The 26,956-nt window shown below is 55.1% G+C and overlaps 1 protein-coding gene across 2 annotated transcripts in view; it reads right to left on the reverse strand.

Moving 5' to 3' along the window:
* TAFA5 (TAFA chemokine like family member 5) overlaps positions 1-26,956 on the reverse strand; it is a 262,342-nt gene that overhangs the window by 72,350 nt on the left and 163,036 nt on the right. The gene's annotated exons all lie outside the window — the stretch shown is intronic.

Genomic DNA, 26,956 nt, shown 5'->3' on the forward strand with positions numbered 1-26,956 from the left:
CAGGCCATGGTCACTGGCTCAGAATAAACCTCCCTCCATATTTTACAGAGTTTGGCTTCTTGGGCCAACACAGCCTATCAGCAGAGAAGCTCTGGGAAGCTCCTTTGGGAGCCACACCCCGAGAGGTAAGTGCCGGGCAGAGTGTGTGAGCAGGTCGGGGCCTGGGGTCACCAAGAAAAATGGAAACCTTTGTGTTTCCATGGAATTAGAGGTCTCAGCCGCTCTTGGAGGATTTTGCCCAGACACAGCCTCAGTCTTTGTTTAGTGCCTTGGGCACCTGCCTGTCCCAGCTGACAACCTCAAAGACAGGAAGCAGGCAGGAGGGTTGGGAGGCCTGGAGAATCTGAAAGGGGCCGAGGTGCTTCCCGGGGTGACACGGTGCACACAGTGGCTCTGAGTTGCGGCTGGCCTGCTCTGGAGGCAGCATCAACCTTGTTCCCATCTGAGTCCTGGGTGTCCAGCCTTGCGAACGGGAAGGGTCACTGCACTTTTAGGCCATGGTTAGGTCACACCATGAGACATGGAGGCCCTACGGGACAGCTGCCGGGAGTTCTGAGAGTCCCTCCCTCGCCCTTCCCTGCGAAGGCCACTCATGCTTCACGGCTGCCTCCTCTCCTCCTGGACTCAATTCTGCCTACTTCCAACTCCCTCTCAACAGCGCCCTCCCTCCATCCCATGACGCCTCCAAAGATCACCGTCCTGGGAGCAAACCCCCTGCTCCCACAGGAGACAGGAAGGGCTGAGGGAGGGCAGAGCTAAGCCATCCCCATGCACCTCTGCTTCCAAAAGCTCACTCCCCTCCCAAGAAAATACCATCGCCTGGAATTCAGGTAACAACTCACTCCATGGTAAGGAGACTCGGGGCCTTGGGAAAATTATAAAACTGATCGTACCGGTTAGTTTTCAAACTGCTATAAATAACTACCTGAGACTGGGTAATTTATAAAGAAAAAAAGGTTTGACTGACTCACAGTTCCGCATGGCTGGGGAGGCCACAGAGGAAACTTACCATCATGGCAGAAGGCAAAGGTGAAGCAGGCACGTCTCACATGGAGGCAGGAGAGACAGCCGGCAACAGGGCAGGGGCTACCCTTTTAAACCATCAGATCTCCTGGGAACTCACTCACTGTCACGAGAACAGCATGGGGAAAGCCGCCCCCATGATCCAATCGCCTCCCACCAGCTCTCTCCCTCGACACGTGGGGATGACACTTCCACGTGAGATCTGGGTGGGAACACAGAGTCAAACCGCTTCACTGATGACAAGTCTGAAAGTTTGCAATTTTTTCAAAACAGTTCTGTGATACAAAGCGTGGAACTGAATGAAGGTGCTGGCCCAGCCTCCTAGGCAGTCCTGACGGCGGGAGGCTGTTCCTGAGCCGTGGAGGAAGCAGCGAGTGCACGGTCTGTGGCCCAACGACCTGGCTCTGGCCTCAGCCCGTCCCTTCGGGTAAATTCACTTTGGCCAAGTGAGCCTCTTGGCCTCATCTGGAGAGGAGGGTGCAAAGTGCATCTTCTAAAAGCAACACAGGTAAGCCGAATGTCAACGGAGCACTGGGTCGTGATGCTGATTAAAGAACACGGTGACCAGCAAGTGCTGTACCTGGTGCTCTCCCACCGCCGGCCCCCAGCTAATCAGCTTATCGCATTAAACTATCAACCAGCACTCTCGTCTGTCTGTGTAACACCTTTGAAGAAAGTCTTTGTTATGTGGGAGGAACATCTGGGCCTGCCTGAGGTCACTCCTGCACCATTGCACCCCGAGTGCATGTGTGTGTGTGTGTGTGTGTGTGTGTGTGTGTGTGTGTGTTTACCAAGAGAGCCGCGTCCGTTCCGAAACCTGGCTGTGCCCCTGTAGCTGCTATTGTCGCTGGGACTGTAGAACTAAAGTAGAATTACGTTAAGTCAATGGAAGGTAAGTGTGGAAAGAAGGCAAGGAGCTGTTTCTATGAACGCTAGCTGAATGTTACCGGAAGATGCAATAGAGTACATTTCTAACATTTCTAAAAAACAATCTGCTGTGAATTTAGGTGTGGCCAAGACGGGGGGAGAGATGGAAATCAAAAGTCAAAAACTGCCGGGGGACTCCACGCTCATCAAGCCTTCCCATCACACTGTAGTGAAACACCCACCACCTTGATATCATCAAGTATCACTAGGAGCCTGGCTTTAGAAACAAACAAACAAACCCGAAGAAAGCACCAAGCCACAGACCATCCCCAAAGCAAAGGCCTCATCCAGACACACCTCAATACGGTGATAATGACTGCACTTCTGGGTAATGAAATGCTTGAGACATGCAAATGCCATCACAGTTGTCTGCTTTCACCAACTTGTGGGTCAGCTGACCAACCGCTGGTCAGGCCGTCCAGGCCTCTTTTCAGCCTCAGCCTGGTCCTGTGGGACGTGGGGTCACCAGAAAACGGAAGCCCACGACGATATATATCATCACTAGCAACTTCAGGGGGCTCTGGGTGGAAATGCGGCTGTTCCCAAAGCCACCTGCCCCCCTTCCGCCCCAACCCCTTCATCCACAGCCCCTTGGGTGCGGGGGTCTCAGCCGGGTGCCATCTGCCATTTCATCCACTCATCCTCACATCTCTAGGGGACACCTGGAAAAGCCCTGGGTTCCAAGGTCAGGTCATTCCTGAGGCCGGAGAGTGGCAGGGCCAGGGTTCCTGCCAGCCACTGGTCTGGGGATCCCAGGCTGCTGGCCACAACCTGGAGCAGGAGGACAGAGCTCTGGATCCTCTGAAAACGTCTACAGGGGTACAGAAGGTGTGCTTTGTCATCAAACGCCCACTGCACTCCAGGAATGGGATCGATGGGAAGCTGAGGACGGCCTTGGGGAGCCACATCCACAGGTCCTGGGAGGCCCCGAGTCTCCAGTGATTCCACAACAACCTTGGCTTGACGGGGCCCTTTTCTCCAAGCTCCACAGTTCTTGCCACCCGGGCTGCCTAAGACGAGAGCTGACACAGCTTGGTGCTCCCGGCCCAGCACTGGATGGTGGCAGGGCGGGGGAGAAGCAGGCTCAGGTGCAGGTGTCTGCAGCACGGTGCTCCCAAGGCGGCTGCAGCAGGAAGAACCAGGACATCTGGATCCTCTTTCACTGGACCAGGACCTCCCGCGGTGAGGACCACATCCTCAGTTCTCCTCTGCCGCAGAGGCCTGGCGTGTACGAGGGGCCTGGCACACCGGCTCTCAGCGCCCAGTCATGACGGGCAAATTTTGAGAGGCTGCCCTGTCCAGGGGCAGCAGCTGTGCTGGGGCCCCTCAGCTCCTCCTGCCTCCCCATCCTCTGTGTTTGTAGGTGCCCACTTCCCTTTCTTGGTGGCCCCTCTCAGGGTGCTGCCCCCATCATCTCTCAGCCCCCTTGCCCTCCTCTCCTGCTGTGGGGTTACCTGGACTTGAATGGAGACTAAATGCCACAGGGCCCAGGCGGCAGGGACTGGGCAGGCACCTGCATGGCGGGTGCAGCAGGAGGCTGTGCACTAAAGCCTCCTCGAGGTCTTCCATCTTGTGTTCTGAGAGCCCAGCAAAAGCTGGCAGCAACCTGGGTCGCGGGACGCACACGCTCCTGCCAGACCCACAGAGCCGCAAATTGGAAGTTATTTATAACTCTGCTTCCAGAAAAGAGAACGGGCTGGAGCCAGGGCCTGGGGTCTGGGGTGAGCAGGTGGAGTTTCAGCCTCAGGCATGATATCCTCTCTGCACACAGGGTCGGAGGACCACGGCCACCCACCCACAGCCACCGGGGCTGCAGCAGCCGCAGTGAGGCTGGGGGTGGGTACCAGCTGAACTGGGCCCGTTGCAGCCTCACGAGGCCTGTGACTCCTGGGGGTGATGCTGTCAGCCCACATTTACAAGTGGTGAAACTGAGGTTCAGGGGGTCCGCCCAAGGCCATTGTAAAGGAAGGGACAGAGCTGGGGGTGGACTTGGTCACCAGTGGGCTAAGCTGCCTGGCCTGTGCAGACCCCTGAGAGCGCTTGGGCAGGGTCGGTCCACACGGTGAGGGCGGCGCTTCATGGAATGACACATCTTCAGCTACACCAGGAGAGGGACGGACGGGGAGGTGGGAGAGGGACGGACGGGGAGCCAGGAAAGGGACGGACGGGGAGACGGGGGAGGGACGGACGGGGAGCCGGGGGAGGGACGGACGGGGAGCCGGGGGAGGGACGGACGGGGAGCCGGGGGAGGGACGGACGGGGAGCCGGGACGGTTCCGTGGCGCTGGAACTCAGAGACAGGTTTCCAACATGTGAGAAGTTTCTTCTATCATTCTTCTGTGCTTATGCTCTGAGGTCTTTGAAATACACAAATGTACACACCAGCTTTTTTCTTTTTTAACCTTGTTTTCCCGTTTTCTTTTTAGAACAGTTTCCATCATGTGTCTTCTCACGACGTCTATCTCCAGCATCCTTCCCTGAGCGCAGGGCTTCCGTCCTGTGGGTGGACTGGGGACACTTTTCCACGTGTGGGACAGAGGCCACACCACCCGCAGTCCCGGCCCCGCCTGCCACAGCCCCGCTTAGGTCACACACGTGGCTCCCCCACCTCTTCCTGCTCCAGCTCTCCAGGCTCATCCAGAGCCCATGTCCCTCCAGGGACCCGTCTGAAGCCCTTCCCTGGACCACAGGCCTCAGCGTTCTCGCCTGGTGCCCGACCTCTTCCTGGTTCCTCTGCACAGGGCCCTGAGACACACGGATGGATTTGAGGCCTGTGTCTCTGCCCCGTGTAGGGTCAGTTCTCTGAGGGTGGCTCGGCTGGCTCCCTGCACCACTGTCCAGGTGTGCAGCCCAGGGCACAGCAGGATCCCCAGAACATCAGCTGCAGGGAGCCGGGGAGGGGTGGGGACCGGGATGAAGGAGGTGGGAGACAGCCCCTCCCTGGGGGCCCTTGCAGCCCAGCTTAAGGGAACAGGAAAGAGAAACCTCCGAAGCCTTGAGCAGAGGGAACATGGGGCCCAGAGCAGCCACCCCAGAAAAGAGAATTCAGGAAAGAGGTTTGAGGGAGGCGGTCGGAGAACCAGGAAACTCAAACGGCACGGGTCAGAGTCAGGGAGCACCTGACATCAGACAACAAGCAGGGCGGGGACAGGAGCCCTGGGGGCCTGGGAGACTGCAAGGTTTGGGGCATACGAATGGGGAGCCCTGGGGAGTGAGCTCTAGGGGTCGAGGGAGGCCTGGGGGATTGGAAGGTCTGGGGATGAGGATGCCAGGTCAGGCAGGGCTGCTTCCAGTTTGAACCTCCAGAGTGGCAGAGCAACATGGCAGGGCCACTGCAGGACGCCTTTGTCCTTCCCCAGGGCCGGGACAGCTGCCTGTAGCTGGGCTTGCGTGGCCTGTCATCCAGGAGGGGGACGTCATGCCCACCTGACCTGACCCTTCTTGTGAGGGAGATTCACTTTTTATTCAGTTTCTCCCTCAAGTTCCTCCTGCAAACTTCCAACCAGGAGCTGCTCCCTCTGGGCCTTGGGGCTCAGGGGTGTGAGGCCTCAGGGAGGAGACGACCCAGCCTGGACTGCATACCCAGGCAGGTGCGCCCAGGAGCGAGGGGGCAGGCAGAAGGCCAGGTCTGGGCTGTCTCACGTTGCTCCTGGGTCTTTGCCTGGCCAGTTGCTTGTGCCTAGAGAAGGCCTGGCCCCTTTGGTCAGTCTTGCTGGAGATGAAGACTTGGCAGGGAGCAGTCCCTCAAGAACACAGGAAGGTCACTACAGCCTGGATACATGTCCCTTCTGCAACCACGTGGCCCGGCCACCCTGAGCTGCCTCCATGCACCCCGGCGTCCCCATCCCCAGAACCGCGCATCTGAAGCCAACGTCCGAGCCAAGGCGTGACGACCACAGGTGTCAGAAGCACAGCAGGCGGGTGGGGTCCTGCTCCCCAGGAGCCACGAGCAGATCCTGCCCCGACAGCAGGAAAATAAAATTGTTTCAGCCCATCAGCATCCTGACGGGCACTTGGAAGGCAGCTGTATTCACAGCAGCTGGCCTGTGCCAGAAACAGCTTTCTGTCCAGTGTGCAGGAGAGAATGTCCAAGACAAATCTGTCTTAATACAGATTTATTGCCATTGATGTGGGTGGCTCTGGGGTGGTCAGAAGTGACTTCCAGCCGAATGTCAGGCAGGGGCGTCCCCTACGAGAGAGCAGAGTCTTCTGCGGGGCAGAGACCTACCCAGGGCTGCCCCTGGGAGCCCAGTGGTAACGACAGCTCAAGAAGGTGACCCTCACCTAACCAGGCCCTCCTGAGAACCTCCAATCACTTCACACTTGCAATGAATGTCCAGGGAGGCTAGTCCAAGGGGCATCCCACTTCCAGACGAAGAAACTGACCTCAGAGAAATCAGTTGACCTCCTCAAGGTCAATGGCTTGAGAGTGGAGAAACCAGGACTTGAGCAGGGCTTGCTGTACCGGAGTCCAAGCCATGAGCAGCGCATACCCGCTCCCCGGCCAGAGTCCACACTGGCTAGTAAAGGCTGGGCAGGGGGTGGCTCCAGCTACCTCGGCCTGCAGAACTGGGTCGCAGTCCTGTGTCCTTCCTCTTGGGGGCCATTCGCACGCATGGCCGGGACAGAAGAACTGGACATCACACAGGCTTGGAGAGCGGGAGCCGTGTAGACTCCTGAATGACCACCAGGCATACCTGGGAGAATCACCCACAGTGGTGACGGCTGTTCCCCCTGCACCTCTGAGCGGGAGCCACAGGAAAGCCAAAGCAAGGATGAAGCCTCCCTCCAATTCCTCCTTCACTTGCCTCCCACCCCCAAAGAGGCATGTCTGCTGGCCCCTTTCTCCCGGGCCAATGTCCACCCTCCCTCAAAGGCTCACCTGGCCCAGACCCAGAAGACATCCTCCCACCTGTGGCCTGTGGCCACTCCCAAATCCCGGATGGAACCTGGAGCCCAGGTGGGAGGGACAGGCCAAAGCCATGAGGTGGACACTGTCCAGGCTCTCTGCTCTCCCCAGAACACTCTGGTTCCTTTCACTGGGCAGGCCGGGGACATGGCTGGACCATGGAGGCTGGCTGCTGTGGCCCAGGGAGGCAGCCTGTGAGCCCTCTGGGGGCTGAGATCAGCCTGTGCTCTGTGTCTTATTCCAAGCCTCAAATGATCCAGCCAAGGCCACCTGCCTGCCCCACTGCCAGCTGCCTCAGCAGCCTTCTGGAGGCAGAACCCGCTTGCCAGTGGTGGGCGCCAACTCCCTGCTCCTGGACGAGGGCAAATGTGGCACCTGTGCCCGGGCGTCAGGGTGCGCTGTGATGCATGGGGCAGTGGGTCTGGGAGGAGCCGCCTCCAGGGCCTTCAGGCTTTAGGGCTGCACTCCTGTGTGCAGTGGTACAATGCTGACCTGGAGACTGGGGAGGACAGGGCGGGTCTTGAAGAGCAAGAGAGCAGGAGGCCTCAGGCCTCAGTCAGCAGGCAAGGACTGCTGGATGGGCCGGGCCGCTTTGTAAATGGGCAGCAGATATGCCCTTTCCAGGCTGGTCCCCGAAGGCTGCTCTGCGTCCCCTGCTCTGTCTCCTGCTGCAACCTCTGAGGCCCAGAGTTTCCGACGGGAGCCCCGCCACAGGGAGCCTCCTGAGTCCTGCCTCTCTGCCACTTGGGAAAACCCACGTTGATCTTTACGTGAACAAAATGAACTCTGATTGCAGGTCACTGGCAAACTTTTTCTTAAAAGGCCCCAGAACTTGGGAGACCGAGGTGGGGGCACCACCTGAAGTCAGGAGTTCGAGACCAGCCTGGCCAACATGGTGAAACCCCATCTCTACTAAAAATACAAAAATTAACCGTGCTTGGTGATGGGCACCTGTAATCCCAGCTACTTGGGAGGCTAAGGCAGGAGAATCTCTTGAACCCGGGAGGTGGAGGGCGCAGTGAGCTGAGATAGCGCCACTGCACTCCAGCCTGGGCGACAGAGCGAGACTCCGTCTCAAAAAAAAAAAGAAAAAAAAAATTGGCCAGAAAGCAAATCGTTTGGCCTCTGTGGCTATGCAGTCCCTATCTCAGCCTCTTGTCTCTGTCACTGTAACACAAAACAGCCACAGAAACACCGAAAGAATGGTCTGACAGTGTCCCAATAAAACTCTGTGCATAGGGCCAGGCTTGTTCTCATAGGTACTGCTAATGCTGCAAATCTCCCATCACACTGCAGACCCAATGGGCAAGGTAAGGAGGCCCCTCTCCCCACAGCATGCTGACTGCGGGCTCCTTCTGCGGCGGGTGTGGACCTCCCACTGCCCCTGCCTTTGTGATGTGTCGTTCTGGGGCAGGCAGTCATTAGGGCCTAGATGCAGCATCTAATTGCACTAACATGGATCAGCCCCAATGTCGACATCCAAACAAAAGCACGGTTTGCAAATGATGCGATTCAATCAATAACACCGAGATCACCATTGGGAGAACTGTAACTCGAAGGCTGAGGAGGGACATACCTGAAAGGTCACTCAGATAAAGCTCGTTCCAAAGGCAGGAAGGGCAGATCCTGGGATGTGTGAACACAACAGTCCACACAGTCAAACCACGGACACGTGTGGATGGGTACGAGAAACAAACCGCCAGCATAACAAAAGCCTCGCCTTGGGGAGACTCGAGTTCTGGCTGGGGCAGGTGGGGACAGGCAATGCCGGAGGCACCAACATGACATACAGTCTCGTTGTAACTAACTGCTAGAAGGGCACCTGCAGTTGGGGGCAAAGTCCCAAGAAATGAGAGAAGATGAAACCGGGACCTGCATCTGTACCGCGGGGCCCAAGCAGGGGGAAGGGCCAAGGACAATTCCTGCAACACCCCACAGAGTCCAGATGTGAGGAGTGTGAAGAGGAGTCCAGATGTGAGGCAGGTGAAGAGCTGGGGCAGAACGGGCTCTCACTAGATGCCATCAGCCTTGGGTGTAATGTGCCATCAGCCTTGGGGTCAGGGTTTTTGTCTGTTCTGCACTGTCCTGGACATACTCAGGACTCCGCGTCCAGGGCTCTGAGCACCAACTGCCGTCAGGACCCTGGTCTTTATAGTGATGAAAACCACCAGCACGTGCCTGGGTGTTGAGGTTCTATTCCCAACAGAGAATAACTGCTCTGATCAGAGTCCCAAGGGAAATAAAGACAATGGAGGACAAGAAACAATCACAGATATGTAAAATTCCCCAAGCTAAACCTGAACTTCCCATGCGCCCAGAGGTGTCAACACACCTAGATGTCATCCAACGATGCATCTGAATGAAAAGGTCAAAAGCATGATGCATGGATTCCTGAGGGGTGATCAGCAAAGGAGTGAGATATCACACAGCCATCATGTAGGCTGGGAGAAGGCAAGGAAGTGATGTCTTCAAAGCTCCCTAAGAAAATCTGCTTGTGCTGTAATTCCATACCCAGCCACGGTTTCACACACAACAAATCATGCTTTGAGGAAATGCTTATCTGACATGCAGCAACTTCTTCAATCTCACCCATTTATTTGTATCCCCTGATAAATGTAAGGACAATTGATACATTCAAAAAAGCTAATAGAAGTTTCCTTAGGGAAATAAAAGAATTATTTCCATTTTTTTTAGGCTACATTTTTCTCTACTGTCCAAATTCTCTACCATAAACATTAAATTTTGGATGCTAGTTGTGAAGATAATTGAAGCGGACTGTTGTATTGCACACAGACGCAGGCAGCAGAAGTATGATGACTTCCCACAAACCAACTTCCCTAGAGTCCATCAGCTAAGGCTTAATAATCAGGAGTCCAAAAACCAAGCCAAGAACGAGGGCTGTTCATACTCAGCGTCCAGAGAAGGAAACTTAAGAGATGAAAATCTCTCGATATCAGCTGAGCTTGGTAAATACAATGAAATAATCTCAATCGCTTACGGAAATCATCTCTGATCCCTGAGGCAGGTGTTACTAACACCCTTTACAAACCAGAAAACTGAGACTTGGAGAGGTTCAGGGGTTGCTTCAAAGACACACAGCTACTGTGTGCAAGACTCAAGATCTGGACCCCCAGTAAGTAGTTTCACACCCCGGGCTTACTCCCCGCTCATCAGATACTGTTTGGGTCTTGGAAGGAGGCACCTTCTCTCTTTGCCTGCAATCTTGGGCCTGGTCACACAGCAGGGAGCTGATTTCCGAGTCACAGTTGAGGGACTCTCCAGGGACATGTACCAGGGACAGCAACAGAAGGGAGCTGTTTTCAGAGAGCGGCCGCCGTTTGCGTGTGTGTCCAGGACTGGCGGTGCCCTGAAGGTCTCATCAGGCTTCGGGAGGCCAAGGGATTCTCTGACAAATCGGTCTGTTCATGTTTGGTTGAAACTCAGGTTCGTTGACCGGGATGGCAGGTTCCTCTCCAGACACTGTGCCATCCCAACAGTCATGCTCCCAGAACACTCGCCTTTGAAGGAGTCACCACTCTGGATGGCTTGGTTGGGATGAGCACCGATGAAGAAAGCAGGGAGCACTGTAACTTTTCCAAAGAGAGTGGAATGCGCCCCAGGCTGGATGCCTCAGCAAGCCAGCACCACTTTTGGCTGAGAATTTCTGTGATTCTCAACAGAGCACCTCAGGTGTCAGAAATGCCCTGAGCCGAGAGACAGGTGAAAGGGCTGGTGGGGCTTCCAGGCCAGGGGTCAGTCGGCTCCGTTCAATGCTCCCTGGACACTGAGGAGGACTCACGGCTCAGGACCTGCTTATCCTGGTCCTCCTGGCTGTTTCCGCAAATGGCTCGAGCTCCTGGGGAAGCTTAGCAGGGTGAGAACTCAGCCGGAAGCTAAGGACACGGAGGGCACAGGTTTCCTGCATGTCTGTGCAACCCGAACGTACAAGGCATGATTTAAGAGCATGAGCAAACGGCACAGTCTATTCCTCCCAGCTTGGTGTGTCCCTGGGATATAAAAGATCCCCTAGCTAAATTTTTCTAATCAATTCCTGTGGGTGATGCTTCCCTCTGGCCTCCTAATTTATGGGTAATGAGCAATGGCAGTTTGACTTAACAAGGTTTAAGATTTTCATTCAAACAGATAAGTTAGCACCAACTGTCCCAGGCTTTGGGAATGGCGTTTCCCTGCCTTATTTATCGTACAGAGAGTCACCAGAGGCCCATAAAGCTGCCGCAAAGAAGCCGCGGCTCCTGACGGTCTCCATCATGTAAAATTGCCCTCACACAACTTAGGAGGTGCTTTCTTGCCTTCAGGCGGTGACAAAATGCCTCCACCCAGCATTTTCCTACATCCTGATGAGACGGCAAAATTGCCGGGTCATTAACCAGCCGCTCCTAAATCCTGTCTCTGCTGCAAGGAGCTTCGACCTTGGGTTCGACTCTGCCCAGGCCATGCGGCTACTGCACCTGCTTCCCTCACCTCCGCCGACGGATTCCCCCCATTTTCACTCTCTAGAGCCTCAATGCGGGGCCGGGAGTGGGGCTGAGCCCAAACGGCAGCTCTCCTGAGTCTGAGCTGACAGCCTGCCACAGGCTTAGCCACTAAAAGGCTGGTGTGGGTGTGTTTACCCAGTGCCCACCAGGCCTGGCCTTCCAGCGCCTGCTTAAGCATGCTGTCCTCTGAGTCTTGGTCCAGCAAGAGCCTTCATTAAAAAGAACGTTCCAAACCCTGTAAGCCAATTCATAATGACTTCTTCGGAGGAAATGTGCCCTAGATAAAGGAATGGTAACCAATACTGCAATTATTTACCATAAAAGCCACCATTAAGGAGGGCCAACCCCCAAGGCGCACAGGCCCATTAGCAGCCGATTACAGGATGAGGGGCAGGGTGGGCCAGCCCCTGAGCACACGCACAGCCCGGAAAGCCGCCCTCTGAGAGGGTCCAGGCACCTAACACGAGGCCAGGGCTGAACATCTGGCTCTGGGACATCATCCTTCATCTTTCTGCAGGAGGGATTTGCAGGTTTGGACGGCTGAGACAAGCTGCTTGGGAGTTGAGAGGCAGTAACAGCCAGGACTGGGGACCCGGAGAGGTCAGAGTTTGTTTGTTTGTTTTTCAATTTCCAGCTAACTGAATGGAGAAGCCAGTGCAGGCGGGAGGCAGCGCTGCCTGGGGGCTCGTGAGACGTGGACTCACAATCTCAGCTTTGCAATAGCCCTACTTATGCGAGGGCCACGAAGCACTTACGGTCTCTGAGCTATGCTTCGTTCCTGCAGGCGAGTGGGCAACACGGGGCTGGGAAGCAGGTGGGCCTGGTGCCTTACCTGACACAGGGGCTCCTCCCACGGCACCTCTGCCCCCAGGAGCCTGACTCGGTCCCTGAAGACCCCCTGGCTCAGGGAGGAAAGGTTATGCCACTCACTCACACCTGGGACAGACGGAGAAGGCATCCTCTCGCCATTATTTCAAGGACCCTGCTGCATCTAATTTTGGAAACTCAAAGGCAGGGTGCTCCCTGGTCACGTGGGGCACTTCAGGGTCAGTCACTCACCATGGTGAGGCCAGTGAATCTGCCTGGGATGCAGCCCTACTGGGGGAGACACGGGCACCTGCCCTTCTAGAAGTGGGTCCTCCATGGACGCAGTGGGCTGGGCTTGAAAGGGGCTACCCTGGAGCCAGGAACTCCTTTTGCCTGATAGGTTTCTGGGTTCCACTGCAGGGGAAGCTCACGGGCTGGGGTCTGCAGCCACCTTCTCCTTTTTCAGAGTTTGGAAATGAAGCAATGCCTGCCTCAGTCTATGCGGACTACCAAGACAACAGACCACAGGCCGGGGCGCTTGGACACAACGAGTTCATCTCTCCCATTTCCAGAGACGGAAAAGTCTGAGATCAAGGCATCGGCAGATTCGGTGTCTGGCGCGGGCTTCCTGGTTCACAGACGGTGCCTCCCGGTTGTGTCCTCACATGGGGGAAGTGGGGAAGGTCTCTCTTCTAAGGACACTAATCCCATTCCCGAGGGCTCCCCTCTCACCGGCTACTCACCTCCCAAATACCATCACCTTGAGGGTGAGGATTTCAACACACAAATCTGGGGAGGTCGTCAGCACTGGGACCATGGCGATGCCCATTCAGATAGCCTGGTCCTGCCCTTTCATCTCCATTAATCCACCAGTGCTGACGCTGAGTGCCCCCCTGCCCCGCAACCACCCCACAACGCCGGCTCCCCGCAGCCTCCATGACCACCAGGAGGAAAGTTAATCCCGGTGCCAGGAAGGCAGTGTCCTTGCAAGATTGCGGCCCACAGCTCTGAGTGCTGGGGGATTACAGCTCCCAGTGAAGACGCGGCCCTGAGTACTGGGGGATTAGATCCCAGTGAAGATGCGGCCCTGAGTGCTGGGGGATTAGTTCCCAGTGAAGACACCGCCCTCAGTGCTGGGGGATTAGTTCCCAGTGAAGACGCGGCCCTGAGTGCTGGGGGATTAGTTCCCAGTGAAGACGCGGCCCTGAGTGCTGGGGGATTAGTTCCCAGTGAAGATACTGTCCTCAGTGCTGGGGGATTACAGCTCCCAGTGAAGACGCGGCCCTGAGTGCTGGGAGATTACAGCTCCCAGTGAAGACGCGGCCCCGAGTGCTGGGAGACTACAGCTCCCAGTGAAGACGCGGCCCCGAGTGCTGGGAGATTACAGCTCCCAGTGAAGACGCGGCCCTGAGTGCTGGGGGATTACAGCTCCCAGTGAAGACACGGCCCTGAGTGCTGGGGGATTAGTTCCCAGTGAAGACGCGGCCCTGAGTGCTGGGGGATTACAGCTCCCAGTGAAGACGTGGCCCTGAGTGCTGGGGGATTACAGCTCCCAGTGAAGACGCGGCCCCGAGTGCTGGGGGATTACAGCTCCCAGTGAAGACACGGCCCCAAGTGCTGGGGGATTAGTTCCCAGTGAAGACACGGCCCCGAGTGCTGGGAGATTACAGCTCCCAGTGAAGACTCGGCCCCGAGTGCTGGGGGATTACAGCTCCCAGTGAAGACGCGGCCCCGAGTGCTGGGGGATTACAGCTCCCAGTGAAGACGCGGCCCCGAGTGCTGGGGGATTACCGCTCCCAGTGAAGACGCGGCCCCGAGTGCTGGGGGATTACCGCTCCCAGTGAAGACGCCGTCCCGAGTGCTGGGGGATTACAGCTCCCAGTGAAGACGCGGCCCCAAGTGCTGGGGGATTACAGCTCCCAGTGAAGACGCCGCCCCGAGTGCTGGGGGATTACAGCTCCCAGTGAAGACACGGCCCTGAGTGCTGGGGGATTACAGCTCCCAGTGAAGACACGGCCCCGAGTGCTGGGGGATTAGTTCCCAGTGAAGACACAGCCCTGAGTGCTGGGGGATTACAGCTCCCAGTGAAGACACGGCCCTGAGTGCTGGGGGATTAGTTCCCAGTGAAGACACGGCCCTGAGTGCTGGGGGATTACCGCTCCCAGTGAAGACAATGCCCTGAGTGCTGGGGGATTACAGCTCCCAGTGAAGACGCGGCCCTGAGTGCTGGGGGATTACAGCTCCCAGTGAACGCGGCCCTGAGTGCTGGGGGATTACAGCTCCCAGTGAAGACCCGTGCTCATGACAGAAACTCTGCGGCTCTGGTGGCCAGAAGCCGACTGCTTTTGTCAGGGGAGTCAGAATATAAGAGAAATTGAATTAACCAGGCAGGGTTATAATGCAGTGCAGAGTCTCAAGGAGCCTCAAGATACCAGCGAAGCCCACAAGATAAATAAATATCAACAGGAAAGTGTGGCACGGAAGGCGGGAGGGGCACTCACGTGGAAGATGTTCACTAACATGCAATACCCATGTCAGAACCAATAAGACTGCAAATATATCAGGATCACAGTTACGGCTATTTCAGGAAATGGAATTTTATTAGAAGTTTTCCAATCTTTCCTCCCTTCCTCTTGGTCTGCCTCCTGACGCCTGCCCTGAAATATGCTCTGTTCCCCTGGGTGAAAGGGATCAGACAGGTAAATCATCACACCGTTAGGTGGTACCCAAACCAGGAGCGTGCAGCTCTCAGATGCAGTGTGGGGCTGACTGGGGAGGACGGGAAGGCTCCAGGCTTCTCCCGCAGGCCGCTTGGATGGACACATCTCGTCCCTGCTGCCCTGTGCTGCCCCTGGAAAAGCTCCAAGCAGAAATGGGCCTGCTGCATGCTGGGAGGGGCGAGGGCCAGGGATGCTACCTCTCCAAGTAGGGATCTCACCTGACTTGCCCTCCTCCCCCTCAGTCCCAGGCTGTCCTTATTTGGGCTTCCCCAGACAGGACCGAGTGACATTTCTCTGGAAATCACCTATGCAGCTATGGTGCCTGGGTGACTCTCTGGACGCCTACTCCCCGGGTCCCTCCCCATCCCTCCAACCACTCAGTACCATCGGGGTGAGGGAGGTTGAGACAGTCAGCCAGCCTCCACCTCCTGGGCTCCGAATGGAATGCTCCCCACAGCCCCCACAGCAGACGTGCAGTGCTTGTGTCTCCCAGGACGCAGGAGGGAGGCCTGCTAACGTCACCATCCCCACGATCTGGGGCATGTGAAACCCAATCCAACAAGGGGTTTCAGGGCAGTGGAACTAGCCAGTGTGACGCTGTCATGGGGATTCCTGGCACTGTGCATTTGCCAAAGCCCGTGACGTGTGCCGCACCAAGAGGAAAGGCAGTGCACACTGTGGACGCTGGCTGGTCACGGGCGTCAGTATTGCCTGGTCACAAGTCTCAGTATTGCCTGGTCATTGGCTTCAGTATTGCCTGGTCATTGGCTTCAGTATTGCCTGGTCATTGGCTTTAGTATTGCCTGGTCATGGGTCTCAGTATTGGCTGATCATGGGGCCTGGTCATTGGCCTCGGTATTGGCTGATCACGGGCCTCAGTATCACCTGGTCACGGGCCTCAGTACTGGCTGGCTGGTCAGGGGCCTCGGTACTGCCTGGTCAGGGGCCTCAGTATCGCCTGGTCACGGGCCTCGGTATCGCCTGGTAATGGGCCTCGGTACTGGCTGGTCACGGGCCTCGGTACTGGCTGGTCATGGGCCTCAGTATCACCTGGTCACGGGCCTCAGTACTGGCTGGTCACGGGCCTCGGTACTGCCTGGTCATGGGCCTCGGTACTGGCTGGTCATGGGCCTCAGTATCACCTGGTCACGGGCCTCAGTACTGGCTGGTCACGGGCCTCAGTACTGCCTGGTCACGGGCCTCGGTACTGCCTGGTCACTGGCTGGTCACAGGTCTCAGTATCGCCTGGTCACGGGCCTCAGTATCGGCTGGTCACAGGCCTCAGTACTGGCTGGTCACGGGCCTCAGTACTGGCTCATCAATTGTAACCAGTGGACCTCGCCAATGACAGAGTCCAGTAATGGTGCCCCGTGGTGGGAGGGAGCTGTGGACACCCTCTGCTTCCCGCTCTCTTTCTGTAAACCTACACCTTCTCTAAGAAACAATAAAGTGTATGAACTGAAGAAGTAACAAACAAAACACACCCATGGCCATCAGACACTGTAGAACAAGCCCCATGGCCCATTTCTCGGCTGGGATAATAGCTGACATTTTCCCTCTGAGCGCAGAGAGGGGAAGACGTGGCCCCAGAACTCTTCCCGGCTGCGGTCATATTTGAACCTCCCCAAACATCTGCAGGGTCAGCTCAGCAGCTGACACGGCTCAGCTCCCCTCTGGGAACCCAGGGCACACAGTGGCCTCTGCAATGCTGCACACCACACCAGGCTCCTCTGCTGCCACTCAGGCCATTAAAAAGACCACCAGGTCGGGGACCTCTCCGAGTCCCCACCCTCCTGGAGCCAGGCCAGGCCCCTTGTTCCCGTGGGAGGGGTAGGAGGCCAGGGCTAGGCTGGATGCAGAGTTGGGGTGATGGGGGCAGGCGGGGAGCAGCTATCACATCCCCACTGCAGATCCCACCCTGAGATGCTCACGCAAGTGGCCCAGGGAAAAGGAAAACAGAGAGGGCCCTGGTTCGTTAGCGTTCTCGGGAGGGCGCCTGCCGCCAGATAGGAATCTGTGTGTGATCTCAGCTCTGGCTTTCAGCTGATGAGACATAAAAGATGATTAGCTAATTAGATATAATAAAATCAGGGATGAGACCCAGTCTTCCATTCTGTCTCTGAAGTGTTTCAGAACTTTACATAAAACCATTATGAGTGAAAGGCTAGAACTTTTCAATAAATGATGTTGGATCTGTCGGGTATCCATGTGCAGAGAAAAAAAATGAGCCTCGAGATCCATCTGATACCACATGGAACATTAATCAGAAACGGCTGGTAGACCTAACTGTGTGATGTAAGGCCGGGAAGCTAGCACAAGAACGCAAGAGAACATCTCATGGCTTTGGGGTAAGATCATGTTTCCCACACAGAACACAAAACACACGCCCTGTAAGGGAAAAGATGAATCAATTCGACTTAGCTAAAATTAAGAATTTCTGCTCATCAAGATGTACCATTAAGCAAATGAAAAACCAGCCACAGAATAAACACAGGCTTGAATGGAGCACATATAAAGGGCTCCTGCGAATTATTTAACAAAAGGACCAGCAACTCAATAAACATGAGTGGAAGACGCAAATGAACACTTCACAAAAAGCAGCTATTGGGCCACTCCAGACGGCTGTAGAGTCACGCCCAGGTTCTTGACGCAGCATTAAAAACCAAGTCCACGAAACACCACAGGCTCAGCAGAATGGCTGAAATTAAACACACTGACCATTGCCGGCGCTGGCAGGACCACGGCGCACACAGAACATGCACGGACTGCTGATGGCACGTGACACGGTGCAATCGCTTTGAGAAATGCTCTGCAGCACCTACCGTGGCTAGGTCATAGCCCTGCCACTCCAAAGCAAATGCTAGTAAGTCAGTGGACACAGCCACCTGGAGATGTGCACCAAGTATGTTCACAGCAGCGTCACGTAGAATGACTCAAAATTCAAAAGAGCCTGCATCTCTACTATCCTTGGCACAGACAGATAGATGGCGGTACAGGGACATTTTACACGGCAATGAGAGTATCAGATTGTCACCACACATGACAGCCTGGGCGGCTCTCACAGACATAATGAAGGAAAGGATCCAAGTCCAAAAATGATGCCTACTCCCTGCTTCCGTTGATGGGAGGTTCTGAAACAGGCAAACCCGCGGTGACAGAATTTATAGGACTCTGGTGAGCCAATGAGGGGGGTGAGATCGGGCCAGGTCAGAGGCCTCAAGGTTTGCACTTACAATTTCCAATTTGTCTGTATAGCTGTGTCAACGAAATATTTTTTTTTTAAAGTTACATTTTAAAAAAGAATAGTCACCTATTTTGGACTTCTAAGTCCAATGTAAGATCAAACAATCTCTTCAGAATATGTCTACACAGCATATTTTGTAAACCAATAGAACTGTATAGATGTAGTTTCATAAGGGTCATCAAAGATGGCCTGATGATGAGGGAAGATCATTTCACTAGACATGACTGCATTTACTGAGTCAAGGTCTGGGGGACTTTCCTCACATCATTCGGGCATCAGAGGCAACATTCAAAGGAGATGCAGCAGCCCCCCATTATTCACAAGTGACACACCCCCACACCCCCAGTGGCTGACTGGAACAGCAGAGAGTACCAAACCCAGCTGCCATCAATCAAAACCCATTTCTGTTCGTGTATTCCATCCACAAACTGAATGCCTTTTCCATCTTAACTAAGCACTTTTTATGCACCATGGCCATAACTCTTGCAGTCTGAGGTGCAACAGCAAAGCCAGCGTGTCTTTTTCCTTCATGGATAGAAGATTTGTTTTTACTGTAGATCTTAGCAACCTCAGCATATGATTTTTTTTTTCTTTCTTTATGAAGTTGAGGATTCTCATCTTCTCACTTAAAGGAAGCACTTCACCGCTTCTTTCTGGCATATCTGAATTGCCAGCATCACCACTGCTCTTGCACTTTAGGGTCATTATTAAGTAAAATAAGGGTGCCTTGAACACAAGTATTATGATGCCACGACAGTTAGTCTGACAACCAAGACGGCTACTTAGTAACTAGCAGGCAGGTGACTTGGACAGCATGGATATGCTGGGAAAAGGGAGGGTTCTCAGACTGGATGGGATAAAATGGAATGGTGCAAAATTTTTGTCACGCTACTCAGAATGACGTGCAATTTAAAACTTACAAATTACTTATTTCTGGAAATTTATATTTAATATTTTTGGACTACCTTTGATCATGGGTAACTGAAACCACAAAAAGTAATGCTGTGTGTTTACCGCCGAACAAGTATGCCTGCAATTTTGGTTTGCTGCCACCAGGTGGTGATAGAGACCGAGTTGGCTGGGTAAAATCAAGCTTGCAAAGGCCCTAAGTTACTGTGTGCTGGCTGCCGCACTTTGCCCTTTGTCTACAGTTGCATCTCCCCTCATCACCAATGGGAAGGTGACTGATCCAAGGTGACGGGCAGAGAGGCACAGGACCTACAAAGATGCAGGCCACTTAACCCCAGTGTGGCCCCTCAGCCCACTCTAGTGCCCCCAACTGCAGGGTCTGGCTTGACCTTCAGAAGCCGCACCCTGTTGACACGTCTATAACTCAGAATAGAAATATCCTTCCCTTCCCAATGATAAATGAAACCTTCGTTAAGTCACCTGGCTCTAAAATGAGCCAGACACTTAAAAATGACAAAAAGTTAAAGCCAAACCAAACTGCAGCTAAGGCACACTGGGGCCCTGCACCCTGCTCATCCAGCCGCCCTGTGTCCTGGAGCGTCCCAAGCGTCCCCACGTCCCTCCTGCAGCTCCCGCTCCCATCAGTCAGGCTCTGCTCCCGTGGGAGGCATGAGCTGCCAGATCTGCTGGGCGGTCTGAATAATTAAAGGAGACCTTTATTCACCTCTCGGGCTCCCTGCGTGGGAGGTCTGCTTCCTTCCACAGGCAGCCTCATGGGGAGGGCAAGGATGGGGAGAGGCCACCATTGCAGCTGCAACAGCAGGCAGGTCAGGATGGTCCCTCTGTAGGCTAGTGGGTGGCCATCACCTAGGGTCCTGTGTCCTCAGCTGCCGCCTCAGTTCCCCTGGTGACCTCGACACTCCCACACCCATGCAGGCTTGCCCGTCTGACCTGCTCCCAGCCTGTGTCTCTCACTCCATGCCTGCCGGACACCTGCTCGGGTGGGCTCGCACCAGCTGGGGGCAGAACAGATGCTCCATGTGTGCCTGAGGCCTCCTGTGGTGGACACAAAGCATCGCTGCACATACACCCAGGCCTGGATTCAGCTCTGCCCTCCACACGGTCTCACAGCTCTACTGGAGCCCCGCTGCCCGGACCCCTGAATCACCCCCATCACCCACTTCCCCACATGGCCACGGTCACTGCCACTTTCTGCCCAGCCTGACCTCTGCAGACTCCTCTTGCTGCCCTGAACTTCCAGTCCAGAGAGCAGCGGAGAGATTTTTGTAGAAGGCCATCGGAGTGGTCCATCACCTTCCTGGCACCCCCAAGGCTCCCAGCAGGCTTGAATCTGCCATGTTGTCTGACCTGCAGAGCCCCTGCCCAGGGACCGGACCTGACTCCCTGCACCACGCCAACCTCTAAGCCTTGTGCTCCCACCACGTTCTTGCAAGCTCCTCCCGCTGTCCCCACAAGCACCAGGCACATCCTCACCACCCAGGCCAAGCCCCAGCCCCACATCCACCTGGAGCTGGCTTCCAGGTATTCACAAGGCCTGGATTTGCGGGTATCAGCCACAACACCAGCTCCCCAAAGTGGGCACCCCAATGAGCCCCCAGGCACCATCTCCCCTGCGGACGTCTCTGCAGGCTCCCACGACCCCCGGTTCATTTCTGCAGACTTGTGTATTTATCTTTTATTGGCCTTTTCCATCCCACTGTGTCTCCAGAGCCCAGAGGCTCCCAGAGCATTACCCAGAAGGATGTGCAGGGAGGAGGACGCTGTCCAGGAGGGTGGGGGAACGAGTCCCTGGCGGCTCCTCCAAATCTGGCACCCACTGCCACACACTGCCCCTCTCGGTTCCCTGCTGCACGGTCCCCGCAGGGCGGGACCAGGCCTGGACACCGATCAGCGTCCAGCAGGCTCTGAACCCAGGGAGATGAGCGCAATGTCTGACTACTGACCGGAAACACGCCATGAGGTGCCTTTAGAAGGACGCAGATGAACCCTTGGGGCACCGGCTGGCCATGCATAGTCAGGACGAAAGAGCGCCCAGTTTCACCTCATAGGGGTGAGTTCTGCGGCCAAGGTTCAAGGCCTGCACGCCATTCAGCCCGGCCTTCTTCTGTAAACTTGGGAAGGGCACTAGGAGAGAGGGCTGGGGCAAGAGGTGCCCCAGGAGGCTCAGGGCCGCGGGTGGGGCATGGGGAATATCCCTCTCCATGCTCTGGTAGGACACTGTGCCCGGTGGCCGCAGACCCTGACCATAGGGCCAGCAGTACGCCAGCAACCCCCATCGCAGTGTGGACTGCGCAGAGGCCCAGACGATTTGGACACACACCCAGTACCTGCTCTCATGGTTTCCTCAGCAAATCTTTCTTCCCACAAAGGTCACCTGCGGCCTGGAGAGCCCACACTGTCCTGGGCTCCACGGCAGTGGAGCTGGAATGAATGAGCTCTGACTGTATTCATCGTGCCCGTTCCTGGGTCAGATTTTCCCCGAAGAGACATACCCCCCACCCCCCACGCTGAGATTCCAGCAGCTGGCCTTGGGTTTCCGAGACCGTAAGAGCAGCTGTGTGCACAGGTCAGGGTGCTCCCAGGGCCAGGAGCTCTGAGAGCGTCTGCTCCCTTCACCTCCTGACCCCCAAAACCCACCTGGAAGGTGAGCAGCCTCCTCACTTCCGCTGACAGAAGAGAGACCCCGGCCCAGGAGAGGGCCAAGTGCTGTGTGGTTGCACAGCTGGTAAGATGCGGAGCCAGGGCAGGGCCCAGCGGGCGAGCCCAGCACACGCTCTGCAGCTCTGGCCATCTGCCTCCACGAGGTGCTAAGATGAATTCGCCTGGGACTTGCAGCTGTTCTCCTGGAAACACGACCATCAGCTCTAACGCCATAGCATTCTGCGGCTAAGGAGGCTGCCGGGCCTTTTATTGGCTGGAAAGAATTGTCTCTAGGGGAAAATTCGGGGTAAAGAGTTTTTAAGTTCATTCCTTACAACCTGTCCAAGATTTCTAGAAGGGTCTGGACCTCTCGATGGCAACACAGCTCCATAAAAAATGAAATAAAGAAAAACGTTCACACCACAAGCATACCCAAGAGGTGATCAAGCCGCACTTCTGCTCCAAAGAGTCTGAGCCGCTCCCAACCCTGTCAGGAAACAGCGACGTCCTTGCCGGGCACTGGGAGATGGGACAGGGAGGGCACGGCGTGTCCGAAGACAATGAGTTTAGAGGACTTGCAATATGGGAGCCTGGTTTTTTTGGGGGGAACAGCCCTTGAGAGAATGCCCAATCCCCTAGAAAGGTGAACTGGAGTCTGGGAGCCTGAAGATGACTCGGCATCCAGGTGGGCCCCGAACACGGCCCAGAGCCGTCCCCGCCCCACACCCGGAGCAGGGGAGGAACCCGGAGGCAGCCCCACTCACCCGCCATGTCACATGATCAAAGCATCTCCAAGATCAAAATAAAATTGTTTCTTCCAAAATTCCCCTGGCTTTGATTTGTTTTTCATCATGTTATTTAATTCAGTTTGAAACCTCAAATCACATCAAAGACAGCATGAGGATTGTATGTTCATCAAAGCAGGGCCTGAGCTAAGGAAGGTGGAGGGCACCGGCCGCGGGGCTGCTGGTCCTCGGTGCCTGTGCACAGCCAAACCCCATCACAAAGGCCAGGGACGGAGGCCTCCCCACCACCGGGCTCTGCAGCCAACCCCAGCATGGCTCAGAGAGGACAGCAGCTGGGTCCCTCATCGAACCAGGACAGGGCGAGAAGAACAAGTGGGTGACGATGGGGAGAAAAGCAGCACATGGGCAACGAATGCTCCACCCCCAGCTTGGCTGCCAGCTCCTCCCGGAAGGGCTCCCTGACTTGGAGCCTCCGCCCACACCCACCGTCCAGCCCAGCTGCTGTGGTGGTGCCTGAGCCCCTCTGCACCACTGAACTGGGGCTCCCCTGAGGAGAATGTGACCATGAGGTCCAGCCTCCCTGCCTCCTGTCTTGGACTCAGCCTCATGGCCGGCCTGTGGACGGTGGGCTGGGCTGTGAATGTCTCCCTCCCTCCACAGGATGGTCCCCATAGACCTCCTGGCTCCACGGCCAGACCATGGTGGCTGGAGCAAAATTCTCCACTTGCTCAAAGCCCAGTGAGCAAACAAAGCTGTGGCTATGATTCTGCGTCCCTTTGTGGGTGGACGAGGGCTCAGAGGGGGTCTCTGCCTGTGTCGCCCTTCTGCAGCCAACAGGCCAGGAAGAATACTGGATCCTCCACCACGGGGTCCAGAAGGCGCAGTGCCCTCAGCAGCGCTCTCAGAGACTTGCCGAGGACTCTGCTGCTCAGAGACTGTCAAGGTCCCTGGGTGTGCCGCCTGGTAATCGCACCTGCTCCTGACAACGACAGGCACAGGCGTCACCTCCTCTAGGAAGCCCTCTTTGGACGCCGCAGTCTGAGGCTGTGGTTCCTTCCTCTAGGCTCTTGTCACTGCTCCCTCCACACCCCTCAGCACAGGGCACCGTCCGTTTGAACCCTTATTCCATGACTGCCCAGGAGCCCAAGAGGCGGCCACAGGCCTGGTCCTTTCTCTCTCTGCACGTCGACACCCTAGGTCTGGGCCAGCAGGGGCATTTCCAGGCGAGAATAGAGACTTTCTATGCAGCACTGAAGCCCCAGTGCCCCCACTTTCCAGCTGTGGGCTTGGGGCCAGCTCCACCCTTTGTGGGGCTCAGTTTCCCTGCTTTTAACAGGAGGTCACAGCAGTACTTCCCTGGATGGGTATTTGTACAAAGAATGGGGTGATCCATCTAACCCTTCCGGAAGGAGCTGGGACAGGCCAGCCCTGAACCTGCCGGCCGCATCAACTGTCACAGTGCTCCGTCACTCACCCAGGACTCAGCGTGGCTTTCAGGATGCTGAAAAATCATCCATATTTAAACTCCACCCAGAGAGGCAGGGAGCTGTGGAACTGAGCGCCCACGGACTGTGCACATCCATCCAGCGTCTGCCGTGGACAAGCAACGCTGCAGGCTCGGGACACGGGACCTGCCTCCGTCCGCCTCAGAAGAGCCCCAGAATCCCCAGATGGGTCATAACAGGAACGCAGCAGTCATGGGACCTCGCTGCCTCCCCCAGCCCCGCCCTCGGGAGTGTTTGTGGGGCTGAGTTTCAGAGGTGTAAGCGGGCGGGAGCAGCTCTAGGTTCTCCGGCATCAGGCAGACCCCATGCACCCTTCCCTGAAATGTCACGAGTGTCCCTGCTAATGGCCGCAATCAGGGCCCGCGCCAGCACCACATGCTGGGCCCTCTCAGCTCTTGGCTTCCTGGAGAGGATTTCCTCAAAGATTTTTCAAAGATATTTCTTCTTGCAGACGTTGATTATTCTCAGATGCTGATTAACATGTGTAAGACGAGGGAAGCGGCATTATTAGCAGGGTGTAGTGGACACTTCAAACACTATCAAGAACCTGGAAGGCATCACTCAGATTCATGAGCAGCAGCATCCCCCATCCTTCCCTCTCTGCCCCGGCTCAGGCCTGCTGGTTCGCTGGCTTTGTTCACCATCGGGTCTCCCTGAAAACCTGCTCCAACCAGGCATTTGGAGGTATCAAGACCCACTGACGAACATTCACAGAGCGCCTTTACATAGGCCACAGGCTCTGTGCAGTGATGCAGGCATGGATGGCACCGTCCCCATCATGGTGGTGCTGCAGGAGAGACACATGCCTCAGGGATGAGGGGTACAGTGGGGCCGCACAGAGACCCACACACACGGTGACATCTACGTCTGTATCCACAGATCTGTAGTTTTCTTGTGATGTCTGATACTTTGGTATTAGGGCGATACCAACCTCACAGAATGAGTTAAGAAGCGGCCCCTGGCCGGGCGCGGTGGCTCACGCCTGTAATCCCAGCACTTTGGGAGGCCGAGGTGGGCGGATCACGAGGCCAGGAGATCGAGACCATCCTGGTTAACAGGGTGAAACCCCATCTCTACTAAACATACAAAAACTTAGCCGGGCGAGGTGGCGGGCGCCTGTAGTCCCAGCTACTCGGGAGGCTGAGGCGGGAGAATGGCATGAACCCAGGAGGCGGAGCTTGCAGTGAGCTGAGATCGTGCCACTGCACTCCGGCCTGGGCGACAGAGCGAGACTCTGTCCCCAAAAAAAAAAGAAGTGGTCCCTATTCTTTGATGTTTTGGAAGAGCTTGAGAAGATCCAGTGTTAATTTTTCTTTAAATGTTTGGACCAATTCACCAATGAAGCCATCTGGTCCCGGGCTTTTCTTGTCGGGAAGTTTTGATTACTCGTTCCTTGTTTTTACTTAACATAGGTCTATTCAAACTTTTTGTTTCCTCTAGAGTTAGTTCTGGAAGAGTTGTGTCTTTCTAGGAATGTGCTCATTTCATCTAAACTATTTAAGCTGTTGGCATACAATTGTTCATAGTATTCTTTTAACCTTTTTATTTCCATACGGTGGGCACTAATGTCCCCGTTTATTTATGATGTGGTAATTTAAGCCTTCCTTCACTTTCCTTCTTCTCTATCTCTCTCCACTTCCTCATATCAGCCTAGCTAGAGATTTGTCAATTTCATTTATCTTTGAAAGAACTAACCTGATGGGTGAGCAGTGGCTCACACCTGTAATCCCAGAACTCTGGGACGCCAAGGCAGGCAGATGACTTGAGGCCATGAGTTTGAGACCACACTTGCCAACACAGTGAAACCCCATCTCTACTAAAAACAGAAAAACGAAAAACAAATAGCTGGACGTGGCAGTGCAAGCCTGTAATCCCAGCTACTTGGGAGGCTGATGCAGGAGAATCGCTTGAACCTGGGAGGCAGAGGTTGCAGACAGCTGAGATCACACCACTGCACTCTAGCCTGGGCAGCAGCGTGAGGCTCCATCTCAAAAAAAGAACTTTTGGTTTAGATGATTTTCATTATTTTTCTATTTTTACTTCATCTATTCCCATTTTAATCTTTATTACTGTCTTTCTTCCACTTGATTTAGGTATCATTTACTCTTCTTAGTGTGTTCACATGAATACTTTCAGCTTCAGTATAATTTATCTACAGGTCAGTTTATATAATTTCGTTTTAAATAATGGGATTATTATAAGTTAACTCACACATTTCCTGAAAATTTAACCCATGGTTCTCACAATCTGGTGCAAGCCAGTTTCAGTATACCACAAGGGTAGTTCTAGCAGACTCCAGAGAGCAAGTAACACCCTGACAAAGAATCAGAGTCGGCCGGGCGCAGTGGCTCATGCCTGTAATCTCAGCACTTTGGGAGACCGAGGCAGGTGGATCAGGAGGTCAGGAGTTCAAGACCAGCCTGGCCAACATGATGAAACCCTGTCTCTTATTAAAATTAAAAAAAAAAAAAAAAAATTAGCCAGGCGTGCTGGTGGGTACCTGTAATCCTAGCTACTGGAGAGGCTGAGGCAGAGAATTGCTTGAACCGGGGAGGCAGAGCTTACAGTGAGCTGAGATCACACCACTGCACTCCAGCCTGGGTAACAGAGCGAGACTCAGTCTCAGAAAAAAAAAAAAAAAAAGAAAGAAACAGTGTTTGGCTTCAGGAAGCCAGGCAGGACTGTGCCTTCAGCCACACTGTTCCCCCTCTGCTTCTCTGCCCACAGCTCAGAGAGCTCAGGGGACCTGCTTGAGGCCATAGCTGCATTAAGAACATACACATATTTCTAAATTGCTATGGTCTAAAAGTGTTCCCTAAGTTGACATGTTGGAAACTTAACCCCCAATGCACAGTGCTGGGAGATGGGCACTGTGACTGATGTTCAGGTCATGAAGGCTCCACCGTCCTGGAGAGATAATGCTGTAAAAGGACCCGACTGCGGGAGCTTGGCCCCCTTCTGCCCTTCCACCTTCCACCGCGTGGGGACACAGCGTTCTGCCTCTCTGGGG

The sequence above is a fragment of the Chlorocebus sabaeus genome, chromosome 19 (genome assembly GCF_047675955.1).
Source record: "Chlorocebus sabaeus isolate Y175 chromosome 19, mChlSab1.0.hap1, whole genome shotgun sequence".
NCBI classification, from domain to species: Eukaryota; Metazoa; Chordata; class Mammalia; order Primates; family Cercopithecidae; genus Chlorocebus; species Chlorocebus sabaeus.